Source organism: Drosophila tropicalis, unplaced genomic scaffold (genome assembly GCF_018151085.1).
Source record: "Drosophila tropicalis isolate 14030-0801.00 unplaced genomic scaffold, ASM1815108v1 contig_1, whole genome shotgun sequence".
Lineage (NCBI taxonomy): Eukaryota > Metazoa > Arthropoda > Insecta > Diptera > Drosophilidae > Drosophila > Drosophila tropicalis.
Genome location: NW_027172355.1, coordinates 474,423 through 493,691, shown reverse-complemented (window position 1 = coordinate 493,691; position 19,269 = coordinate 474,423). Strand labels below are relative to the sequence as shown.

General features: G+C 39.5%; 1 protein-coding gene across 1 annotated transcript in view; it reads right to left on the bottom strand.

Annotated features, from left to right (window-relative positions):
- The window catches only part of DIP-lambda (Dpr-interacting protein lambda), a 206,339-nt gene that overhangs the window by 149,009 nt on the left and 38,061 nt on the right, over positions 1 to 19,269 (bottom strand). The gene's annotated exons all lie outside the window — the stretch shown is intronic.

Here is a 19,269-nt window from a genome sequence, read left to right as displayed (position 1 = left end):
TTGTTCTGTTGCCTAATTACAATACGGCTCCGCCGGGAAAGATTAGATCTTCTAGGGCGTGGCATAATGATTAGATTGCTAATGGGTTTCGTTTGATAATATGGGTTACTAAACACTGCACAAAACACGATATTCGAATTTTTATTATGTAGCTACACAAAACACAATATTCGAATTTTTCCTTTAGTTTTCACATTGTATATTACAGAGCACTACAATGACATTAAAACAACAGTTGACTTTATTTTTAAATTGACTGTTAGAAAACGTTTTTATAGGGAAAAGAAATTGGCTGTTTTAAGGGGTTTTCTGTTGCCTAATTACAATACGGCTCCGCCGGGAAAGATTAGATCTTCTAGGGCGTGGCATAATGATTAGATTGCTAATGGGTTTCGTTTGATAATATGGGTTACTAAACACTGCACAAAACACGATATTCGAATTTTTATTATGTAGCTACACAAAACACAATATTCGAATTTTTCCTTTAGTTTTCACATTGTATATTACAGAGCACTACAATGACATTAAAACAACAGTTGACTTTATTTTTAAATTGACTGTTAGAAAACGTTTTTATAGGGAAAAGAAATTGGCTGTTTTAAGGGGTTTTCCGGCAATTATTTATTGTTTTTAAGATGTATTCTCCTATTCGGGGTGGAGACAAATACAACAAATCAAAAACCATGAAAATTCGTTCAGCAGATCTCGAGTTATAAGTGTAGTAACTTACATGACTTTCTTTTATATATATAGATGATAATAATAAAACAATCACAATATAGAACAATGGGAAATGTATGTCAAGATTGTATGTAACCCGATTATAGATATCTGATGGCTCATCAGTCATAAGTAGATCTGATATGGTCAGCAGTAAAAATAAAGACCTAGTTAATTAAGCTGCTATGGTTAGCGATTATCAATAAAGACGTATTTGCTGACCTAACACTATGTCGAACTATGCACTGGTAAGCTTTCTATTTTTACTATAAAAGAAATGCATTATTCTTAGTAAGATCAGATACAAATTGTATTAACGTCTTTCAATAAACAGGATTGTTTGTTAACAACTCCCCTCCTAAGCCATCCTCGGTTATGCGTGACTCTTGGACTAATCTCTGCAATTTAGCAGCTGACTTCCTCTGGTACTGGCAATGACCACATAGCTGATTGCCCCGAATGTAGTCCGCGAGCGCATGTGACATGCTTAGTCAATTGCAAAATGTTACGTTATTGTTTGTAACGCATTGGGTGACGGCCTTCACTCCGTCGTCGCATACTGCCACTAGGTTATCGTGTATCTGTAGTATGGTGTCCCAATGTGCCACGTGGAAAATAATGACCTTCTTACGTAAAAGTTTAATTCTAGGGTAATCTATAAGAATGTGGATGATGCTTCAGTCAAAATAGATTTTAAATTTTCTTTATCGAAAATAGCATTCTTTTTCTTGCTAGTAACGATTCGTTTAAATGTGGGATATTAGTAATTTCACCACTTCTTTTTATTTATTATTATTTAGTTCATTAACGTATTAGATGTGCTTCTGTTATTTTGATTCTTTACAAATGTGCCGCATCACGCGTTCCTGCCACAACCTTTAGGGCTGAGCCCAAAAAATGTAGTCTTTGTGGTCCACGCTTCCTTTACGCGTCCCTCAGAACACAATGGGGATAGTTAGTTTCCCAATCTTTTATTATTCTTAATGAATACCTTGTCACTTTCCCCGAATACCCTATTTTGACTGTGTTGCATATGTTGAGTTGATCTTACTGGGCTTTGTTTATTCTGTATTTAATATTTTACCGCAAATCAGCGTGTTGTGCACGAATAACGTTAATTGGCTTTTCTTCTTTAACCGAATGAATTGTTTTATTGTATTCTATTGCTGCTCTTACTATGATTTGGGCCGTATCATTGAGTTGTCCATCAATTTTCATGCATCTGGCTATCTCTAGCAATATACTGTTGAATCGTTCCACTTGTTCATTCGAGCAGCTATGCATTGGAGGTGCGTTTACTATGTCTATTTCGAATTGATTTTGAACATTGAAGTAATCGTCTCTGAATTACACGATGCTTCGTTGTCATAAAAAAATTCTTATAAATTGTCTTTATTTTTGAAAAAAATTGACTAACTGTAATACGGGGATAGTAATATCCGTTATTGTTCGGGATAATAAGGGTAGTACAACGTAACATGAATTTGTTACGTTACGTTCTTCAATAAATGCCATCCACTTTTTAATTTACGCATTTGTGTTCGTTTGTGACACAGAAAATGTGAGCGGTAGGTGGTCTTTTTAGATAAAACGTTCTTCGACATTGATGGCTAATAGGTAAGGAAAGAGTTATCAAAAAAGTTGCACGGGTATACAAACTTTGACGCTATCGAAGTTAGCCCCGGCCCTCCGTTTTTTTTTTTTTTTTTTTTTTACTTATGCTAGTCGAGATCTCAGTAGAAATAGATGTTTGTAATTAAGGCTTTCTTTTCAAAAAAAAAAAAAAAGAAATAAATGTTTGTAATTAAGGCTTTCATTTCAAAAAAAAAAAAATTTATGTATATTTACTTAAAAGCTAATTTAGTATAAGAAAAAAATCGATCGCAACAAATCGTAAAAAAAGAATGCTTACTGGAATCGGTAGGGATGTATCAAATCTTTTATTTTCAACAGTTAAGCTTTTTGACTTGTTATTTGCTCTTCTCAGTATGTGGTAAAGAATAGCCATGCCGTTAATGTCTTAAAAAAATACTCTTTTACACATTGCTTGCTCTAAGTAGAGATCATCTCCATTCTATGAGATCGTTAGAGATCTCCAAACAGCGCACTATGGTCAAAAAGTCTGATATTTTGGCATAATGTCTTTTTTTTATGTGTTCATAACCGAAAATTTAACTTATTTTTTTAATTATAGACACATTAGATAAGAAAAAAACGTTTTTTAAAAATTCTTCAAATTAGTCATTTAAATTTGGCGCGCAACTAAAGTCAGCTGTTTCAATGCAAGCTTAAATTATCGGTATGCAACCTTAAAATTTATTAATCTTTGTCATTGTTTTGAGCGTGATTGTTTAAAGAAAAAGAATATTGTAATCATGGAAAGTAAAAACACAGGTGTTTAAAATTAATGTTCAGTGTTAGTTTGTCAAGATTGTGAATGCTTAGCTGTGTATGTGCAATTGTTGTTGGTGTCTTTTTACAGGTGAAATTTAACAGAGAGCCGTGTTTCGTGGTGTATTACTTGTTCTGAGCGCGCTTGAGCGCGCAACTAAAAACGACATGTTCAAGATTAATGTTTATATATTCGGAATTAATAAGTTTCCTCTGCCCCTTTTTGTTTCTTTTGAATAAATTGACATGTTGCAGACAAATATGAGTTTCGGCGCTTAACGTTGCTGGAAGTTTGGGACCACAACAAGCGCGATGATGGTGCACTTATCATATGGGTATTGGAAAAAGTAAACAAATTTGATCTCAGTGCTGCTCAGGTGGATAATTTACTGAAAATATCAGGATTTTTCAAAAAAGAAAGCCAAACAGGATGAATTAGCGAGAGTTTTAAAAGTCGTCAGGCATGAAGACTGCTCTGAACTAAAAAAAACCTTGTTTCCAAATGAAGTCACACCTCTTACTTCGGAAGAAGCACTGGCTTTTTTATTGGAAAATGGATTGACAAAACAGCAGTACATTATGTTCAAATCGCCACCTTAAAGGATTATTTATATAAAAAGGGGGACAAAGAAGTTGTCATTAAATATGCTACGGAAATGACACTTATTGATGGCAAGGTGCTTAACACCTTAACTGGAACGACATCCACTCAGTGCTGCCCAATATGTGGTGTAAACCCAACAGAGCTTCTGGAAACCACAGATTTTTATTCAGGAAACTTTGCACCAAGACCTGAAAGTCTTCAATACGGCGCGAGTCTATTGCGTGCCTGGATTCGTTTTTTTGAATTCGTCCTAAATGTGTCATATAGGCTCGAAATTCGAAAGTGGCATATTAAGCAGGCTGACAAAATGGAAGTACTGTCTCGAAAAAAAAAATATTCAAGACATGATGTGGAAACAAATGGGTCTCCATATAAACATGCCCAAGCAAAACGGTAGTAGCAATAGTAATGACGGAAACACAGCCAGAAGAGTCTTCGCTAATACCCGTTTGTTTTCATCAGTAACAAACTTTGATCAAGCCCTTCTACACAATTTCTTCGTGATTTTGATTACCATTTCGTCTCACTATTCTGTAGATAATGACAAATTTAAGGAATTTTGTAAGAATACATTTTCAATGTACTTAAGTATATATCCTTAGTACCCAATGTCTCCGACTGTCCAAAAAATATTAGTTCACGGCTGGCAAATTATGAACTCATCCTTAGTTCCGGTTGGATGTTTAGCCGAAAATGCTTCAGAAGCTCGGAACAAATATTACAAAAGTGACAGAAAATCACATGCAAGAAAAAATAGCCGACTAAACACCATGGCTGATGTGTTTTATAGAGCAATGGATTCATCAGATCCGCTTATATCAAGCATATGTCTGAATAAAAGACAAAATCAAATCAAAAAGAAAAATCTTCCACAAGATGTCATATATCTTCTAAAGGCAGTATCTCCGCCGACCCAGAAAACTATTAATTCCGATCCGGAAAATTCAGAATCTGATTCTGATTTAGATCACGAATCTGACTGTGAAGAGCAATATAACATTATTTTAGACGACGAAGAAGAATAAAAAAATCAAAGAAGCTAACATCGACTATGTCGAAGTTTGTATACCCTTGCAGTCCTTGGTAATAATAATTTTACATGTTTCAGTTTACAAATTTCAGCCCGATAGCTCTTAAGACGGCTGAGTAAAACGCGTACGCACAGACGGACGGACAGACGGACATGGCTATATCAACTCAGCTTCTCACGCTGATCAAGAATATATATACTTTATGGGGTCGGAAACGTTTCCTTCTGTGCGTTACAACCATCTGATCAATTTTATAATACCCTCTGCAAGGCTATAAATTCTATAAAAATTTTGCAAACATACATATGTACCAAATTTCAAGGCTCTAACATTAAAATTGGACTTTATGCCAAAAAATCCGACTTTCTGACCATAGTGCAGCGGCAAATGTCCCTCCTAATTAGATTTATAATTTGATTATCAATCCTTATTATACTTGCAGCGTTATAAAGTTTATTGTTTGAATAGAACTTTATCCAGTTGCTGGCTGGAGTTCTATATAATAAGGTGCAAGCTCTGAGATTCTTTCTTTTTAACATTCTAATTCTTTCTATGTATGATGGTGAAATTTAATACCTTATTGGACAACCGTACGTAATTATTGGCCTGATGACAACTTTATATAGCAAGACTATTACTTTTTTATTAAGTATCTTGGAGCTGAATGCCTTTTAGCGAGAGAAATAGGTTCGATGGACATGTTAGGGACAACTTGGAATCTTTTGAAATTGCTGACATTATGATTGAATTTGTTAACTGCAGGAGGAGGAAGAGAATACTTTCGCATTTCCTAATATTTATTTTAAGACGCCAGTTTAGTGTAAATTCTTCTAGAGTATTGGAGATTTTTTGTAGGTTTTTGTTAATATTGGCTATTGTTTTGTCCGCATTGTAGATAACAATATCATCAGCGTGGGCTATATATTCAACAAATTTTTTTATGTATGTTTAAATTAACTAGTATCTCAAATACTTTGCTTATATTAGGGAGTATGCTAATATGTCGTAGGTTATTTATTTCGTTGTTATCTACTTTTTTCTTTGGTATAACCACTAGCTTAGCAGTTTTCCAAAATGGGGGGTAATATGCGTTATTTAACATGTTTTTAAATATTGAACAATATTCAAGAAGGAGGTCTTTCGGCGTATGTTTCAGAATTATGTTTGGTTTTAAGTTAACGAATATTGCAATTAGATTATTGCTTGTAATAAAATACTCGTCAGTCTGGCTTTTTGTTAGGCAATTAGCTCTTTTGTTCTCGCTTAAGTTAATAAGTGTAGATTGCAAGCTGTCAAATGCTAAAGATCACTCTTAGCAACATGTTGCTACAATTAAAACGACGCAACATGTTCGATCGAACCACATACGACCAACAGCGAATTTCGTCACAGCGGGAAGATGCGTGGGAGGCAGAGAACGAAAGAATCAACGGCTGGAGAGCATACGCACAAGAGAGAGGGCTTCAATTACAAGAGGGCATGGACCGATTAAGAGAAAGTATGCATGAATATTTGGGAATCCAGCAATACAGGCGCAGCACACCTACACTATGCGTGTGCAGCGAAGCGTATGTCGGGAGAGGCCGACGACAAGCAAAGAGACGAAAAAGCCAAAGTGAGGGCGATGCATGTCTGACGGGGGGCAGCACACCTACACTATGCGTGTGCAGATTGAGCGCGGGTACCGGTGGATGGAGCGGCGGAGCGTATGTCGGGAGAGGCCGACGACAAGCAGAGAGACGAAAAAGCTAAAGTGAGAGCGATGCATGTCTAACGGGGGGTAGTGGGGGCTGTGTGCATACCAAGTCAAGCCAATATCGTCGATCAAATTCGATGGGCAAAGGGGGGTATGTGCAAGCCGAAGAAAGGGGGAATTGGGTATTGGGGAAGCCCTGTCCACAAGGCGAATAACGTATTAAATTAACTAAAACTAAATAAACTAAAATTAATATTTTATTCATATGAAGCAAAATGTCCATGCATTGGAAGAAAAGCAATAAGTCCTAAGAACTGAGAGAAGGAGCAAACAGGACAAGGACATTGGAGAGAGCAGCGTCGCCTAGCAACGAGAGAGGACCAGAGCAGAGAAACAACTAGTGGAGAGAAAAGGATGGGAGCCCGCATAGCAACAGAGGCGCTATACGGGTAGAGCAGAGAAACAAGGACAGGAATTCAATGGGCGCACAGCAGGCCAGAAAGTGGATGCGGCTGCGCCAAGGACTTGTACGGGACTTTGACCACGCATAACAACAGCGTGTATGAAAGCGACCGCCCGATGGAAATTCACCGGCTGTATAGCGGTATCACACCAAGTGATTCTGGAGGCCCAGGATGCCTTTATAAAGCGAGCAGCGAGTCAGGACATTATCAAGTCGTCGAGTTAAGATCAAGCTATCAAGTCATCGAGTCCTGATCAACAACAAGCGAAGCAACAAATCTCTTTTGGCCTTACGAGTAACCTTAAGAATATTTGGCGCCTAGCAATCTACAAGTATATAAGTATCTGAATATAAATACAACAATTACGTGGCCAATATAAACATCAACCCAAATCAATGTAAAATAATATATGAACATTTAACCAAAAATACGAAGCATACAAATAAACTCCAACATACAGTTAAATATATGAATTATTGTGTCGTGATTTATATAAACATTTAACCAAAACCCAAAACATACAAATAAACTCCAACATACATTTGTACATATATAACTTATTGTGGCACCTAGTCGGTGGCTCAATGGAGACCTACTAAAACTACAATTCTGTTGTGCTCGAGCTCGAACCCCGACATAGGTGGAGTTTCCCCCCGATGAAGCAATACTGAAAGGTAGTTCCGTCGAATACATTTAACGAATACATTTATACATATATAACTTATTGTGTCGTGATTTCAATGGGGCACAAAATAAAATTTGTTGTGCCGAACCTCGCCCTAAAGATTGAAATTATCCTGAAGAACGAAAAAGGATCGTTACAACTGGCGCCCAACGTTACAACTGCTATACTGGTGAAAATTAAAACGAAAAAAAAAGTGTATACTAAAATCAAAATGGGTAAAAATTGGATCTATCATATGAAGAAGGAGGATCTCCTACAGACAGACCAAAGAATCGGAGTCAGCTTGATCGGCAGGGTAGAGGAGATGAGAAAACAGCTAGGCGAATGGGTAAAACAACAACGAGTCTGATCCAGAATGGAAGGACGAGATAAGCAGATTAGAAGACAAGTTCACAAAAATGTCCAAGCAAAAACCAGCAACAAGCGCAGCACAGACAGGCGAGAATGGTGAGAACATGGCTACTCTGACGATTCCCCCATTCGTACCACCAAGATGGGGAAGTGAAGGAGCGCTGGACAAAACTGGAGAGAAAAATAACCAAAGAAGACAAACAACTGAACCCACAAAAATGGCGCAAAACACATCAAAAAGGACTACCGAGTATGCCAAGGTGGCTAAACAAGTAAGAGAGTGGACGTTTAAGTTCGATGGAAATTCGAAACCACTAGAATTTCTGGAACAAATAGTGTGGTCAGCGGACATGTACGGCATAGAACTGGATATGATACCAAGGGCGATGCCAGAATTGCTAAAAGACAGAGCTCTAAAATGGTATGTTGCGAACAATAAACAATGGCCGTCATGGAAAGAATTCGCAGAACGCTTCAAGAGATACTTTTTGCCAAAGGGATTTTTTACCAAACTAGCCGATCAGGTCAAGGCACGCAAACAGGGCAACAATGAATGCTTTAAGGACTACATGGTAGAAATGCAGACAATGATGAGGCCTCTAAAAATCCCACAATTTGAGCAACTTGAAGTTATTCTGGAAAATTGCACACCAGACTTGAGCATATTTGTTCGGCCACACAACATCACAAATCTGGAGGCGCTGATGCAACTAGCGGAAAAACATGAAATGCTGGAGCAGGAAAGAGCCGAATTTCACCACAGAAATAACTCACGAAGAGAACACAACAGCCAAGTAAATCACAGGGGGATAAGCAACTACAAACCCCAAGAAACACAATGCAAAAGATGGCAGGATACCAGTACGCATAACCAGAATCGAGCACATAACAACATACGAGAAGGGAGAGTCATGAATCCGAACCAGGCATGCTGGAGGTGCGGTGAAGCAGGACACTGAGCCGGCGAATGCAACAATAACCAGCTAATTTTCTGCTGGCAATGCGGAAAAGTCGGAACAAGAACGACAGAATGCTGTTGGAGATCGGGAAACCGGCGACGGTTCCAGCATACGAGGTCAGAGCAGGAACCAAGTCAACAAGCGAATCAAAATTGATAGGACAGCTAATAGAGGAGGAGGACCAACTGTCAGCAATGATAGAAGTAGCAGGAAGAAAAATAAAGGCGACAATAGACTCTGGAGCCACGAGCAACTTTATGAGCAGACAGATGGTAGAAACTCTAAAAAACAAAGGAGACCGAGAGACCACTAACAAGCAAGTATACATTGCGGACGGGAAGGTCAGAGATATCAACGAACAGTGGACGGGATACATTCGATTCGGAAACAAGGAAATGAACATAACATTTCTCATCATGTTAGGCGTAATAGATGCCTTAATCTTAGGATGGGATTTCTTAAGGCTGATGAACACCAAAATAACATGTGGAGGCCACAGGATAAAAATTCCAATGGTGAAGAGGATACAGGGCAGAATAACCGAACGTATATCAATCACGGTGACCCAGAAGGAAGAGCAAACGGAGACACACACATTTCTAGAACACGAACTGATGGAATTGGGAAAAATCAAGGGACCGTCAAATTGGGGATACACCGGATCACGATGAAGGACGACATCCCGATAAAACAACGATATTATCCGAAAATGCAAGCGGAGATCAACGCGAAAGTCGATGAGTTGCTGAAGCTACGATGCATAGAACCATCACAAAGCCTATACAGTTCACCCATAGTAGTGATGAAGAAAAACAAGCGGATAAATGGAGATTATGCGTGGACTTCAGACAAATCAATGCGAAGTCTATAAAGGATGCATACCCGATGCCGCGTATCGACTACATATTAAATCAATTGCGTGAGGCAAGGTTCATACGCAGTTTGGACCTAAAAGACGGATATTGGCAGATACCATTTGAGGACAGAAGCAGGCCTATGACAGCGTTTACCGTCCCAGGGAAAGAACTATTCCAATGGAAGGTAATGCCATTTGGTCTTCATTCAGCATCAGCAACTTTTCTTAGAGAAAAAGTTGCGTTCTGCAACTGAAAAAGAGTGTCTGGCGATAGTATGGGCCGTACGAAAACTGACGCCATACCTGAAAGGATACCGTTTCAAAGTAGTGACCGATCACATGGCACTAAAATGGCTGAACAGCATACACAGTCCCACAGGTCGAATAGCAAGATGGGCATTGGAACTACAGCAGTCCGACTTTGAAACATCATATCGGAAAGGCAAGCTGAACATAGTAGCAGACGCCCTGTCGAGGCAACTAATGGAAAGATGCAACCGCATAACAGACAACGGTGCTAGACTTCGACAAGCCTATAAGGAGTGTGAATGGATTCAGGATATGATGAGAAAAATTAAGCAACAGCCACAGAAATATACAGACTATGTGGTGGAAAATTATTATTACCAAGGACTGCAAGGGTATACAAACTTCGGCATAGCCGATGTTAGCTTCTTTGATTTTTTGAGATTATTTTTAGACTGAAAGGAAAATAAAAAATGCCCGGCACTTGGTGAATTTCGAATTTTTGAAAATAAGAACATCCTTAGTGCCCATCGTGACATCGTATGTATAGGGACTGCGAGAGAGACGCCATCTATATAGGCCGAACTCGACCCCATCTTAGAATTAATAAGATTCTTTGACTTAGAAGAGATGTACATCATCTGGAATCGTTTCCGGTTGTGTACATTACAGCAGATAACAGGCTTATCGGCGTCCGATTCATTTTTATTGTTTACCCTTTTACAATAAAGTGTTCCGGCCAAAAATCTTTAAGGTATATTTGGCTAAAAAGTTATGGGGAGATACTTATTTTGAAGGACGAAATGTCCCGGGTATATGAAATACGGAACTTTTCCACCACAATGTTAGGGGCTTGAACTTTGCCCTGGAAGTTGGATTTGACTTCTTCAGAAGTAGTACTGGGATCAAGCCTCGAAATAAAAATTTGATTTTTGGGTGGAACTACAACAAAAATCCTAGAACTGCCAGGCACAGCAGTGGCAGCAACAGCAGATGCAGCAGAAGCTGAAGCAGCCAACTCTTTTCTAGCTCCTCTTGTAACTTTATTAGCAATATTTCCGGGAACTGATGTTTGCCCGGGTGGTTCGGAAACTACAACCGATATCGTGTTAGTAGGTGGGATAAGTCTCCAGTGGAAATGTGAAGAGCCAAAGCCGGACTCCTAAGCGATATCAGCTGCTGTACAGTTGGTGACAAAGGGTCATTGTCGGAAGCCGGAACTGGTGGAGATCGATGTGCCGACAAACTGAGGGACGCGCCCGAAACCTGGCATTCTTACGCGTCGGAGATTCAATCAAACGCTTAGATTTTCTGAATTAAACCTCCAAAGCCCAAGCTCCTCTTGGAGCTTACGAACGCCAGCTGCCAAGGCTTTCAATGCACTCCCAGCCCTTTTTATAAAACCCCGCATCTCCAGCTCCAAGCTTTAAAGTGCATTACATTGTCACACAGCCATCAGTAAAAATAGTCAACAGTGCAACAGACAGACATTATTAATATCAGTGATTTATCAAAAACTATTTTATAAATCAAAAGAAGAGTTTAAAATATGTACTTGAATGATTTATTGACATAATAAGTTGCAGATATATATGTCGCAAGAGTTATGGCTGGACTGACTTGTTGGAGACGCCAAGATTGCGTTGCCAGATGGCTTGCACATGACAGGGATGCATACACAACACCCCTTAACACCCTTGCTTGGAATTCTTACGGCATCTCCAAGCACAAAAATTAACTGCAACTATTCCTAGACTCAAGTGAAATCGACGTTTTGCTGATATCGGAAACACATTAAACATTAAAAAATAATTTTCAAATACCAAAATATACCTTCTACGCAACAAACCATCCAGACGGAAAAGCTCATGACGGGACTGGTATCCTAATCAAAAACTGTATAGAACACTCGTTCCTCAACAGATTTGAAACACAGCACCTACAAGCAACTGCTATAACCGTCCAAACCAGCTGCGGCAACACTACATTGGCTGCCCTGTACTGCCCACCATTCTTCTCAATTTCTGAAAAGGAATTTACCGATGTCTTTAACACACTCGGAGATCGCTTCATTGCAGCAGGGGACTATAACGCCAAACAAACGCACTGGGGATCTCGCCTGGTAAATCCTAAAGGCAAGCAGTTGTACAACACAATAGTAAACCCACTCAATAAGATAATAATAAACAAAACAAATTGGCTTAAATTTAAAATGTACATGAGTGCCCACATTGACTGTTCGCCGAAACTGGATGCTGCAGAGGACGTTGACATGTGCGTCTCTACACTTGAGTCAATGCTGGGAGCTTGTAAGGGGCGCGAATTGACCTTGAGCTTTTTTTTGGAACCGAGCTTACACGATCCACTTCCATAGAAAAGCTCATGCAAGACAAGTGCCCAAAAAATTGAGCTTGAATAGTGTGCGGAGAGTCTAGAATGGTCTAAGCTAGAGTGCAGTTGTGCGAATAAGAGGAGGGAGAACGCGAAAAATCAGCAAGTGCAAGCAATGCACGTGGTGTGACGTAACACACCGGTACCCTCGTGGACGTTACATAAGTCCACGCCTCTTTTTTTCGAGTTCCAATTTTAATTAAGGAACGAAAATAAAACGCCACTGCCAGCGCTGTCTTGCCTCCGTTAAATGCAAGCGCGTACTTATTGGGTTAGCCACCAGGCGAGAAGACGACCCCATCCATGGTTTCATGTAGGACTTCTGGGGACTACGACCAAATAAATGTCGACCCGGTCCATGAACTGACCATCGGAAAGTTGTTGGAGAGCGATTTGGCCATAAGTGCGCACACCTATTGCTGTGTGGGGCGTAGCCAGCCAGCCTAATTCCTAGGTGAACCCTCGTTGGAGTGAATGTTGCACCTGAGGACACGGGATAGCCCTCGCATCCAAGATTGTAGATTACTGCTGGGAAGACGTTGCAGCAGATTCAAAAACCCAGCATTGATGACCCCAACCTCACCCCCAGCCGTAGTGGGCCCTCAAACAGCCGTTTTTCTTTTTCTTTAAGTATCGTACAAACATGTGTTCAAATTTATAAGCATAAAATTTATAATAAAATTTCTATATAGTAGGTTCTAAAAGTCATAACATTGGTAACGAGAAGCATGTTATATTTTGGTACCCTTCTTAATAATTTTAACAGCCTCTAGTGCTCCACCCATCATCAGGCCTGCTGACTGGATTGGACTCTACAAACTGTAAGTACGGCATAGCCGCATAAAATCTATTGGCGAAATATAACCGCTTGCCGTGACCACAGAGTTAGTTGGTTTTTTTTCCTTTTTAAATTGAAATGAATGCTTAACGTAAAATTTAGTTAGATCAAATTTATACTTATAAATCAACCCACATTTTTGTACGATTCCTCACACCGAATTAATTAGGAATTATATATATATTTGAAATTATTGTTAATGCTTCTATTTTATAAGTGGTATACGAAATGCGATGTTATCTTCTTATCTTAATGCCTTTTCTTTCCTTGAATTGAATATATGTATGAAATGATGAATTGCTGAGTTAGTTTATTTGGGCACCTGACGTAAGAGATTTAAAAGCCGCAAGATGGGTAATACCGGGTTTTATTAGGTATTACAAGGTTGGGTGGGTAAAGAGAAGGCAATAACATCTAGGTCCTTCAACCAACTTCCATCACCTCTGCATAAAATCCCCATTTAGGGGTAGTCCTTTATTCCTTATCTCTGTCTTCGTTTTACTTATGTAGCGCATGTTTTGGGAGAGCACAAGAACCACCCCATTTTCCCTGAGCTCAGCCGAGCCACTTGTTAGAAAGACAGAGAGTGCACTCCGACACCCGCGTGTTCGTTACATAATAAATGGCGCCCAACGTGGGGCACGAAGAAGCAAGGATATTTTTTTTGCCCTACGTGTCCTTAATCCACTCCTTTACTTCCCACAACACCTTCTACCGTGCAATATGATGGTAAAATATATCACTTTGGAGAGGCCAGCGTATGAGTATCAGATTATAGCTGGACCAAGTGAAATTGTATACCCTTTCAATAATGTTTTCTTAATTTTGAACAAATCCAATAAATAGAACAGACAAAGTATGGGAAATTATGTAGCTTAGGAATATGTGTCTGGATATAGTTCGGATACCTACCAGGCCATACCATTTCCTAGATCTTAAATAAAGTTGTTGTAGTGAGGTGAAATTGAGAACTGTTCTTGCTGGAATCGTTACTGGCAAGTCCCTCTTTCAACGAATTACACATTCAAATACAGCTTATGCAAATAAAGTGCAGAGTGGTGGGGGGTATTAATGCTGTTGAACTCTTATTGAAGGAGAAGTCCCAAATTTGTAAGGAAATTATTTTGATATTTAAAAATTTGAATCCATAATTCGTGTTTACGAAATAGAATCGTCAAATTATCTTTAGTTGTTTTCGCACTCGTGTGCGTAATTTGCAATGATACCAGTGGGTAGACAGAGATTGTAGAGACCCCATGTCGGCACACGCGTCATAAACATTGTCTCAAGATTTGGCTCGAGACCAATGAATCATGTCCAAATTGTAGGCAACCTTGTTCAAAAAGTCTACTAGGTAGCGAGGATAGATTGACTACTCATGGTCAACCTCCACGAGCTTCTCTTGGAGCAGACAACTCTGCAGCCTAAGGAGCAATACCAATGAAGCAAGTAAGTCGACTCGTCGACTCGGGTATACCATACACCAGGTGAAACAAATTTTTTTAAATTTCGAAAACCAAATGTACATATGTATGTCTATTAAATTGTTTTTACATGTTTCATAGTATGTGCTATCTCGCTCACTCTACGAACACACGAGCACTCTAGCGCCGCTACTAGCCAACGGCCAATTCTGGCCTTGTGGACCGCGTAGTAAAATACGTTCATACGCATATTTTGCATGTTTCTAGTCTGCCGCATTTGAATGCGATAGTCAAAAAACTACAGGAGAAAATCGGTTTTTTCTTAATTATGGAGGCGAAGGTGGGCGTGGCAAAATATGAAAATATATATTCTCTGCGCGCATACTAAGCCAGTATACATACTAAATTTGGTGACTTTAGCTTTGTTTGTTTTTAATTAAAATCAGTTTTGTTTAATTTGCGGGGGCGGAAGTGGGCGTGGCAAAATTTTTAAATAGCCAGTTTCTGCGCGTCTATTAAACTAGTCTGCATACCAAATTTGATGTCGGTAGCTGTCATAGTTTTTAAGAAAATCAGTTTTATGTAAATTCCGGGGGCGGAAGGGGGCGTGGCAAAAAGTTTAAACAATTAGTTTCTGCGCGCCAACTAAACGAGTATATAAACCAAATTTGATGTCTCTATCTATTATACTTTTTAAGAAAAACAGTTTTATGTGATTCCTGGGGGCGTAAGGGGGCGTGGCCGAAATTCCAATTAACTCTGAACATGTGCATACTACACGAGTATACATACCAAATTTGGTGGCTCTAGCTCTTATAGTCTCCGAGATCTGCGTGTTCATACGGACGGACGGACGGACGGACAGATGGACATGGCTAGATCGACTCGGCTATTCATCCTGATCAAGAATATATATACTTTATAGGGTCGGAGAAGCTTCCTTCTGCCTGTTACATACATTTTGGCGACTTTAATATACCATTTCACCCTATGGGTGTATGGTATAAAAAGACCAAACACAAGAGCAAATATTCGTGCCAATCCAAATCAGAATCCCAGAACTGTGGGACTACCTCGACGTGATCAACCCCGAAATTCAGTTGCAAACCAGCCACCAGTAGTGTCAGAAGAACGCATTCAACAACTTATTTCCAATTCATTAGAAACTTATCGAGTTAATATGGCATCAGTAATTACGGAAGAAATTCGTAACGCCATGAGAAATTTAAGCATCACGGGAGTTCGTGCGGAATCCACTGATGAACCTCAATTAGAGTGGGACTTTCCACCACCCTCAGTTGCTCCGCGAAGAAGTCTCGAAAATAGTGTTAGAACTCGACCCTTCAATATTCGGAGTAATCCAAATGCAATTGACCAAGAGATAGTACCAGAACGACCCGATCGAGTATCTAGTATAATTTTTAACTGGCATATACGATTCACAGGGTCCTCCAAAGATATAACGGTAGAAGATTTCATTTATCGAGTAAATTGTTTAACAACCCAAAGTTTGAATTGAGACTTTAACTTGCTTTATAAATTCGCTAATCTGCTCTTCTCGGGACCAGCCCTAACATTTTTCTGGCGATGTCATCGAACCTCGAACGAAATGAACTGGTTCGATCTATGCATTCGTTTAAGAGATAGGTATAAAGACCAAAGATCAGACAGAGACATTTTGGATGCCCTTCGCAGACGCAAGCAGGCCTCCAACGAAAATTTTGATGAATTTCTCGATTCTAAGCTGGCTATTACAGATGCTTTGCGAGAACCTTTAAACGATTCAGAATTCATAGCTGAAGTGCGAAACAATTTAAGACCCGACTTATTTCATGAAATTTTGCATGTAGAGACCCCAAACCTAGCCGCCTTGCGTAGGGAATGTCATAAGCATGATGAATTTTTCCGCAGCTTTAGGTCATGACAGCTGACGCGTCAAATAGGCAGTAAACGTATGGTGAATGCGTTGATGCATGATGAACCAGTAGTTGAACAGCTAGATGACGAAACAGATGACCCTATTGAGGTATGCGCATTGCGTGCATCAGAGAAAATAAAATGCTGGAATTGTGACGAATTAGGACATGGTTATCAGAACTGTTTGCAACAACGTCGCATATTTTGTTATGGGTGTGGGCTAGTAGATGTGTATAAACCAAATTGTTTAAAATGTAATCCGCGTACGGGAAACCAGTCGCAGGATATCCGCCGATTAGTGAAGGGGGATGTCCGCCCGTAGTCTTGGATAAACCAAAGAATTTAATAATCAACTCAGACGTGACCTTACTTAATAACTCTGACTTACCTAATACTAAACAGTTCAAACCATATCATGTGCAGTTGCAAGAGTATACCAAGCGAAGATCTGAATTATTTGACAACGCGATGCCGCACTCGCGATCTAAGCGACGATTGCGAACGTTCTGGACTAATAGACACAAGCTAAAGAAACTTACTATATCAACCATAATCAACCTGGATAACGACATACGACCCTTTATTGATTTATCAATAGATGGACAAATTTACACTGCTTTACTAGACAGCGGAGCCAACAAAAGTGTAGTAGGTGGAGAATTAGCAACAAAACTTATGACCACCAAGCAATATTGCCGCAAAACGCGCGGTAACGTTAGGACAGCCGATGGGCAATCGCAACAGGTAGTTGGTACGATTACAAGCAATCTCACTTATAACTCGAAAAGCGCCAACTTAGAATTTCTCATAGTACCGACTATTACTCAAAAGGTAATTTGTGGCATGGACTTCTGGAGAACATTTGGTCTTTCAATTTCTCACATCCACTCAGACCCTAAAATTTCTGAAGTTTCTTTTGAGGAGGATAAATTTCCATTAACAGCTAGCCAGCATAGTCAATTACAAACTGTAATAACTGGATTTCCAACTTTTGAAAGAGATGGCTTAGGTTTTACGAGCCTCATAGAACATATTATTGACACCGAAAACGCCAAGCCGATTAAACAAAAATTTTACCCAATATCACCAGCGAAGGAAAACTTATTATGTCTGGAGATAGACAAAATGTTAAAGCTAGGAGTGATAGAAGAAGCGCCCGCGTCCTCTTGGTCTTCCCCTTGCGTTTTGTTAGTCAAACCAGGTAAGGTAAGATTTTGCCTTGACTCTCGAAAATTAAATGCGCTTACGGTAAAAGACGCATATCCAATACCTAATCTAGAAGGCCTATTAAGTAGAATTCCCCCTGTACATTGTATTTCCAAGATTGACCTTAAAGATGCCTTTTGGCAAATCCGTCTGGAAGAATCATCAAAAGGGAAAACAGCATTTACAGTTCCCAATCGCCCACTGTATCAATTTAGGAGAATGCCTTTCGGACTGTGTAATGCCCCCCAAACGATGTGTCGTTTAATGGACCAAGTTATTCCGTATCAGCTCAAAACTCAAGTATCAGTTTATCTTGACGACCTATTGATATTATCTAATCATTTCGATGAACATCTTGCTCATCTTAGTGAGGTATCTGCCCGTCTGAAGCAGGCAGGGCTAACAATTAACATACAGAAGAGTCAATTTTGTCTGCGAAAAGTAGAGTATCTAGGATATATAGTCGGAGAGGGCACGTTAAGAGTTAACCCAGACAAGGTTAAAGCCATATCCGAGTTCCCAGTGCCGAAAACCAAGCGACAGCTTAAGAGATTTTTAGGAATGACTGGATGGTACCAGCGACTTATCTCACAATATGCAACTATCACCTTTGCGTTAACAGAATTATTGCGTGGCAATTCTTTTTCGTGGAACGAAGAAGCGCAATGTGCTTTTGAGAACATCAAGTCTAAACTTAGCACTGCTCCGTTTTTAGCACACCCAAATTGTAAGAAACCTTTTATAGTGCAATGTGATGCAAGTATAGTTTAAATATAGTTTAAAGTCGTGACTGATCACGCTAGTTTGCGGTGGCTTATGAACCAACAAGAACTAAGCGGTCGATTAGCCCGCTGGTCAATGAAGCTGCAGGGGTATAACTTCCAGATAGAACACCGGAAAGGTAGTGAAAATGTTGTTGCTGACGCTTTGTCGCGATCATTTGAAAATAAAATAGCTTCCCTGGAAATGGAATTATCTCCTGAAATCGACTTGTCCTCGTCGGCATTTGAATCCGAAGAATATAGATCTCTGAGAGACAAATATGTAAAAGCAAATCTTCCGGATTTTCAAGTTATTAATCAATATATATATCATCGCACTGACTTTATGACTGGTAATTCAGTGGATAACGATAAGATGTGGAAATTGATGGTGCCCCAAGAACTCCGTAACAGTGTTATTAGAGCAGCCCACGATCCTCCCAACTCAGCCCATTGCGGCATAGCAAAATGTTTAGAGCGTATTCGACGTAACTTTTTCTGGCCAAGACTAGTGGTAGACGTTAGGAAGTACATTCAACAGTGTGAGATATGTCAAACCTGCAAATACCCAACATGTAAACTAAAACTGCCTATGGGAAACCAAACCATAAGCGAACGACCATTCCAAAGACTATATGTGGATTTTATCGGTCCCTTCCCTCGCTCAAAACAGGGAAATATCGGAATTTTTATCATTCATTACCTAACTCCACGCCTCTTTTCTTC